The 8029-nt window shown below is 40.2% G+C and overlaps 1 long non-coding RNA gene across 1 annotated transcript; it reads left to right on the top strand.

The window, feature by feature from the left end:
- Positions 1 to 6834: 6834 nt before the first annotated feature.
- Positions 6835 to 7706, top strand: LOC130912789 (uncharacterized). The gene is made up of 4 exons (XR_009062641.1): positions 6835 to 6918; positions 7059 to 7143; positions 7254 to 7359; positions 7479 to 7706. It is a non-coding gene; the product is annotated as an uncharacterized LOC130912789 (long non-coding RNA).
- The last annotated feature ends 323 nt before the right edge of the window (positions 7707 to 8029 follow it).

Here is an 8029-nt window from a genome sequence, read left to right as displayed (position 1 = left end):
ACATAACTCCAAAACCGGGCCGGACAAAGGTATAGACCCTACTCACGTGACGTCACAGCCACGCCCCCGCGCCATGATGTCCGCATACTCGCCATAGAAATGCATTAGCGCTTCGTAAATTCTTCCTATTATTGCACGTTTTACTGCTCGTCAACATTAATACTCAAAATGGTGAAGTCGTGTGTGGCGGTCGGTTGCAAAAACAGAGAAGATAGACGGAGAGACTTGAATTTTTACCGTATTCCGAGAGACACGAAGAGGAGGCCGCGATTGACTGCTGCAATTCGACGAGAAAACTGGGCTCCAAACGACTACCACAGATTATGTAGTAGTCATTTTATATCTGGTAAGATGCATTTAATATATATTTAGAGGGTTTTGGGCTGACAACCACAATTAAGATCATTGCTAGGCTAATCGCCGACAACATACACGTATGTATGTAGTTAGTGCTATCGCTAAACCATATAAACATTAAAAGCCCTAGCTCCATTGACAAATGACATGAAATACATTAGACTTGACAGTGGATGTTAGCAAGAACAAAAGATTTTGAATTGAAAATTTCGTAACTCACCTTCCGAGCACAAGATTCCTGCCGAATTTTCGTGTACGAGGACGTGTTTCACCTAACCAGCAACGTAGCATTTATAAGCCTCCAAGCTCTTAAAGTTGTTCAAACTTTCGTGAGAATAGGCTGATTTTGTGTGGGTATCAGATGTCAGGCGAAGCCAGCGGATCGAAAAACATCGATTTAGACATCAAATACGGATCTGGCGAATGGATAAACTGAAGCTTTTCCACGTAACGCCTTTATGCAACGGATCCAATGAGTTTACAGCGTCAGATAACACCGGGGCTTCCATGAATTGCTCTATAACTTGCTCGACTAATTGAAAACAATGAGAATAGGTCTGAAAAAGAGGTACAATATGGCGGCCGGAAACAGCGACACGCCCATTTTGTGACGTAGGTGAGTAGGGTCTATAGGCACCCTTTGAAAAATCATGTGATGCTTCTCTAATTCGTGTAAGTAACAGCCCCTGTTACTTACCTGTGGCACATAACAGGTGGTGGCAATAACAAATCACACTAACAGCCAGTTAAAATAGATTAAAGTTGACTCAACCTCAGTCCTGTGTCCTTGTGTGAACCGCATTGAGCATGTAGAAAAGAAAGAAGACCAAAGAACTGTTTGAGGACTTAAGAAGCAAAATTGTGAGGAAACATGGGGAATCTCAAGGCTACAAGTCCAAAGACCTGAATATTCCTGTGTCTACTGTGCGCAGTGTCATCAATAAGTGTAAAGCCCATGGCACTGTGGCTAACCTCCTCAGATGTGGACGGAAAAGAAAAATTGACGAGAGATTTCAACGAAAGATTGTGCGGATGGTGGATAAAGAACCTCGACTAACATCCAAACAAGTTCAAGCTCTCCTGCAGTCCGAGGGTACAACAGTGTCAACCCGTACTACCCATCGGCGTCTAAACGGAAAGGGACTCTATGGTTGGATATCCAGGAAGACCCCACTTCTGACCCAGAGACATAAAAAGGCCAGGCTGGAGTGTGCCAAAACTTACCTGAGAAAGCCAGAAACGTTTTGGAAGAATGTTCTTTGAGACAAAAGTAGAGCTTCTTGGGAAAAGGCATCAACATAGAGTTTACAGCAAAAAAAAAATGAGGCCTTCAAAGAAAAGAACACGGTCCCCACAGTCAAACATGGCGGAGGTTCCTTGATCTTTTGGGGTTGCTTTTCTGCCTCTGGCACTGGACTGCTTGACCATGTGCATAGCATTACGAAGTCTGAAGACTTCAACAAATTTTGCAGCATAATATAGGGCCCAGTGTGACAAACCTTGGTCTCCCTTAGAGGTCATGGGTCTTCCAGCTGGACAATGACCCAAAACACACTTCAAAATGCACCAGAAAATGGTTTGAGGGAAAGCACTGCAGACCCTAACCCTAACCTCGGAACTGGCCAGCAATGAGTCCAGACCTGAATCCCATAGATCACCTGTGAAGAGATCTGAAAATGGCAGTTTGGAGAGGGCACCCTTCAAATCTCAGAGACCTGGAGCAGTTGGCCAAAGAAGAATGGCCAAAAATTCCAGCAGAGCATTGTAAGAAACTCATTGATGGATACCGGAAGGAGTTGTTCGCAGTTATTTTGTCTAAAGGTTTTGCTACCAAGTGTTAGGCTGAGGGTGCCGATACTTTTGTCCGGCCCATTTTCAGAGTTTTGTGTAAAATGACAATGATTTAATTTTTTCATTCTCTTTTGTGTTTTTTCATTGCAAGCAAAATAAATGAAGATATTACTACCAAAACATTTGTATTTGCAATCATTTTATGGGAGAAATTGAGCAATCTATGACAGAATTGCAGGGGTGCCAATAATTTTGACCAGCACTGTATGAATATTTTTTATTCATTGATGACTAAATGAGTTGATCAATTGGGGCACACTTTGTGTCCTGACACAGTGGTTAGGAATTATGACTATAAAAAATTCAAAAAAGATGATTTTTAAAAAAAATTATGTAATATGGATATGTAATATGTACAGTGGATCACAAAAGTGAGTACACCCCTCGCATTTCTGCAGATGTTTAAGTATATCTTTTCAGTAGTCTGTGTGCAGCTTATATAATAGAGTTCATTTATTTTCCCCTCAAAATAACTCAAAATATAGCCATTAATATCTAAACCCCTGGCAACAAAAGTGAGTACACCCCTTAGAAACTACACCCCTAAATGTCCAAATTGAGTACTGCTTGTCATTTCCCCTCCAAAATGTCATGTGACTCGATACTGGAGTGCTGTCAGCATTGCTGCAGAGATTGAAGAGGTGGGGGGGGGGGGGGGGGGGGGGTCATTCCCACCACCATGCTTGACTGTAGGCATGATAAACCTATCTTTGTACTCCTCACCTGGTCATCACCACACATGCTTGAGACCATCGGAACCAAACAAATTAATCTTTGTCTCATCAGACCATAGGACATGGTTCTAGTAATCCTTGTGCTTTGTTGACATGTCTTCAGCAAACTGTTTGCGGGCTTTCTTGTGTACCGTCTTCAGAAGAGGCTTCCTCCTGGGGTGACAGCCATGCACACCAATTTGATGTAGAGTACGACGTTAGGTCTGAGCACTAACAGGCTGACCCCCCACCTCTTCTATTTCTGCAGCAATGCTGACAGGACTCCTGTAACGAGTCACATGACATTTTGAAGGGAAAATGACAAGCAGTACTCAATTTGGACATTTAGGCAAGGCAAGGCAAGGCAAGGCAAATTTATTTATATAGCACAATTCAACACAAGGCAATTCAAAGTGCTTTACATCACATGAAGACCATAAAAATCACATTTAAATCAACACAACGTAAAAACCAAGACAAAAGATCGCATTTCATCACAGAATAAAAATAAATAAATAAAAATAAAACAAAAATAAAAATAAAGCAAAAACTACTACTACTAATAATCATTGAAATCAGCAATGGAGATAAGCACAAGAGGAATAGAAGGCAGGTAGGTTGAAATATATAGACAGTTATGGATATGCAGTGCCAAACAAAAGCGTTTTTAGCCCTGATTTAAAGGAGCTAACAGTTTGAGCATACTTCAGACGTTCGGGTAACTTGTTCCAGAGGTGAGGAGCATAATAACTAAATGCTGCCTCACCCTGCTTGGTTCTTGTTCTTGGAACATGCAGAAGACCCGTTCCAGACGACCTTAGGGGTCTAGATGTCTCATAGGAATCTAACAAGTCAAGCATGTATTTTGGTCCAAGGCCATTAAGTGTTTTGTAGACGAGCAGTAGTATTTTATAGTCTATCCTTTGACTCACTGGAAGCCAGTGTAGCGATTTCAAAACCGGTGTAATGTGGTCCAGCTTCCTTGTATTTGTGAGGACTCTGGCTGCAGCATTCTGTACTAGCTGCAGCTTCCTGACTGATTTTTTATCAAGACCTGTAAACATACCGTTGCAGTAGTCCAATCTGCTGAAAATGAATGCATGCATAAGTTTTTCCATGTCTTGTTGAGTCAGAAGCCCCTTAATTCTGGTTATATCTTTTAGGTGGTAATAAGCGGATTTAGTGACGGACTTTGGATGGCTATCAAATTTTAGGTCTGAGTCAATAATTACAGTGCTGCTCGAAAGTTTGTGAACCCCACAGCGATGGTCAGATTTTTTGTAAAAAAAACTAAAATAACCTTATTAAATGTTAAGTTATACCCAAATCCACAATACTGACATTCCAAATAATGGACTGAAACAAAAGAAATAGTTATATTGTCATTCTTTATTTAACAAAAGTGGTTGATTTAAGAAAAACTCAGATATCATGTGTGCAAAAGTATGTGAACCCCTTCAGTTAATAGGATATTGCGCCTCCTTTTGCAGAGATTACCTCAACCAAACGGTTTCTGTAGTGACTAATCAGCCTCTCACATCTACTTTGGGGGATTTTTGCCCATTCTTCCTTGCAGAACGCAGTCAGTTGAGAGAGGTTTGATGGGCGTCTGGCATGAACTGCTCGCTTCAGGTCCCGCCACAGCATTTCAATGGGATTTAGGTCAGGACTTTGACTGGGCCAGTCCAGAACACGAATCTTCTTCTTTTTCAGCCATTCCTTGGTTGTATTGCTGGAATGCTTTGGATCATTATCATGTTGCATGATCCACCTTCTGCCAAGCTTTAACTTCAAAACAGATGGCGTCAGGTTATGTTCTAGGATTTGACAATATTCCTCAGAATTCATGATTCCCTGGACTATGTGGAGTTGTCCAGGTCCTGAGGATGAAAAGCAAGCCCAGATCTTGACATTCCCACCTCCATGCTTCACTGTTGGGAGAAGGTTCTTTTGGTGGTATGCAGTGTTGACTTTTCGCCAGACATGGCGGTTTTGGTTGTGACCAAACAGTTCAATTTTGCACCTACATCAGCTGATGAAAACTCTTTTTAATTTAGTCTCGACAACACAACTGTTAAAAAAACAAAAAAAAACTACTGAATTGATTGATTAGGAAATCAGGTTGAAATAATAGAAAATTCCAAAATGTTGAGGGGGTTCACAAACTTTTGAGCAGCACTGTATGCCAAGGTTTCTGACTTGATTTGTAGCTGTAAGTGACATTGTGCTAAGTTGGCTGCTTATCTTTGACCTTTCCTTTTTTGGCCCAAAAATGATCACCTCTGTCTTCTCCACATTTAACTGGAGAAAATTCTGGCACATCCATTCATTGATTTGATGAATGCATTTACTCAGGGAGACTAAGGGACTATAATCATGTGGGGACACAGAAATGTACAGTTGTGTGTCATCTGCATAGGCGTGATAGGAGATGTCATACTGTTCCATTATCTGAGCTAACGGAAGCATATAGATGTTAAATAAGAGTGGTCCAAGAATTGACCCTTGAGGGACTCCACACGTGAATTTGGTTCGTTCTGACTGATAGTTTCCAATTGACACAAAGAAATCCCTATCATGTAAATAGGATGTGAACCACTGAAGAATAGTGTCAGTAAGCCCTACCCACTGTTCCAATCTGCTGAGTAGTATGTTGTGATCAACCGTGTCAAATGCAGCGCTGAGATCCAATAGTAGCAGAACAGATGATTTGCCTGCATCGGTATTCCGACGAATATCATTTAGGACTTTGATAAGCACGGTCTCGGTGCTGTGTTGTGGCCGAAATCCAGACTGAAATGAGTTAAAAAGATTGTTTTGCATCATAAAAGTCTGGATCTGTTCAAACACAACCCTTTCGATAATTTTCCCCAGGAATGTCAGATTTGATATTGGCCTGTAATTACTAATGGTTGAGGCATCCAGATTAGGTTTTTTTAGGAGAGGTTTTATTACTGCAGTTTTTAAAGTCTGAGGAAACTCTCCTGTTTGGAGGGAAGTATTTATAATCTGAAGTATGTCTGGGGCTATGCAATGAAAAACAGTTTTGAAAAAGTTTGAAGGAAGGATGTCAAGGCAGCATGTTGTGGGCTTTAATTTCGACACAATTTCTGTTAAAGTGGCATAGTCCAAGAGGCTAAACTGTCTAAGATTGACGTGGGGGACATTTTGGGAGGCGTTTAGTGTAACATTTGTTAATCCGGAGTTGCACACAGTCTGTCTAATCTTTAGTACTTTGTGTGTAAAGAATGCTGCGAAATTATTACAGGACACCTCAGATGCCAATTCCTGAGGTATTGATGCTTGTGGGTTTGTCAGTTTGTCAACAACAGAAAATAGTGTGCGAGTATTGTTGGTGTTTCTACTAATGATCTCTGAAAAATATGATTGTCTAGCATTTTTCAGTTCCTGGTTGTAGGGATTTAGGGATGTACGTCGTTTCTAAGGGGTGTACTCACTTTTGTTGCCATGGGTTTAGATATTAATGGCTATATTTTGAGTTATTTTGAGGGGAAAATAAGTGAACTCTAATATATAAACTGCACACAGACTACTACATTGTGTCAAAGTGTCATTTTGTCAGTGTTGACCCATGAAAAGATATACTTAAATATCTGCAGAAATGGGAGGGGTGTACTCACTTTTGTGATACACTGTATATTATACTAAAATATTGTGAGCCATAAATTTGTAGTTTGGATTAGAAATATATCTTTAATTCAGTGAATGCATTGATTGTTCTTGCAGAGGTTGTTGCCCGTTGCGGCTTGGAGAATCAGACTTTTTCCAGGCTTTTTAACCTCTGTTATATTTGCAGTTGTTGCGATTGCACTCTGTGGCGATTTTTTTCCCTGTGAAATAAATTGTCCAATGTGGGGGTGACCACCAGGAATACGCCCCTGACAGTGGCATATTTAATCCCAGTGGTTAACTCTACTGTGCTTCACTTTGTGACTCAAGCAAGACTTTTTTTCAGCTGATAGCACTTGCAACAATGGTAAGTTTATTTATGTTTTTTTCTTGAATGTGAAAAAAATTCACGTTTGGTCACGAAACATGTTTACAATTACATAATGTTCAATTAAATTCTTTTGAATGTACTGTATATTAACGCAAACTATTTTGTGATGCCCTTAGAGAACATACCTGTGTCTGGCTGTGCTGCTTTGTGCAGTGCTGTCAGTGGCAAATGGTCAATGCTCTGCTAAATTGTTAGACCCAGGTAAAGAAAAAAATTGCTTACTATATACCCATATATTTTCTATTTATATTTTCAATACAGTTTTCATATGCCTTATTACAATTAAAAAATATATACTAATCATGTTGTAGACGCAACACATTGTCAGGATGAAATTGATAACACATGGCATGCGGTGGGATCAAAGTGGAGAAATAGTGTTTGCATGGATTGTACCTGCACCCGCTGCTGCATTGCGTAAGTTGTGAAAGATCACACTTTTTAATCTCTTATTTTTCCCCCCTTCTTTTGTTGTTGTTGTTGTTTTTTTAAATCTAGGCTATGTAGTTGTTGACAGCTTTTTATTTCTAATGTAGGTATGGCACTCCCCGCGGAGTCCCTGATGACTGCGTGTCAGTATTGGACAAACAAGCATGTGTATATAGAGTGCACAAGTGGTATGACCCATCTATTGAATGCCCAATTACTGGCATGGTAGGAAAGTGATGTGGGACTCAGCAATGGCATATACCACTTACGATACATTTTACAATATGAATTTGCACATAAAGTCAAAAGTGAAATAAAATGTGAATAAAACAAAAGTCTCCTTTATTGACTTGCACTTTATTTTTCATTATATTGTAACTAGGAGTGGGAACCTCTTGTTACCTCATGATATGATACGATTTCCGATACAAAGCTCGCGATAACGATGATCTGACGATATGGCGATACAACAATTATCGATACATTGGTCAGGAAATCATTCTAGGATATTCTACAAACAACTAATAAACAGAAAAACAAGCTTTTGCTGTGAATTGGAATGAGTTTATCACTAGTAGATGTTCAATCCTTTTGAAGTGGGAGGGATGGCAGCGAATGAACGACTGAGCGGTCAATGGCAGCCAATGCCAGGCAATGA

The sequence above is a fragment of the Corythoichthys intestinalis genome, chromosome 3, assembly GCF_030265065.1.
Source record: "Corythoichthys intestinalis isolate RoL2023-P3 chromosome 3, ASM3026506v1, whole genome shotgun sequence".
Lineage (NCBI taxonomy): Eukaryota > Metazoa > Chordata > Actinopteri > Syngnathiformes > Syngnathidae > Corythoichthys > Corythoichthys intestinalis.
The sequence above is the reverse complement of the archived record's forward strand: the minus strand, read 5'-3'. Positions and strand labels throughout refer to the sequence as shown.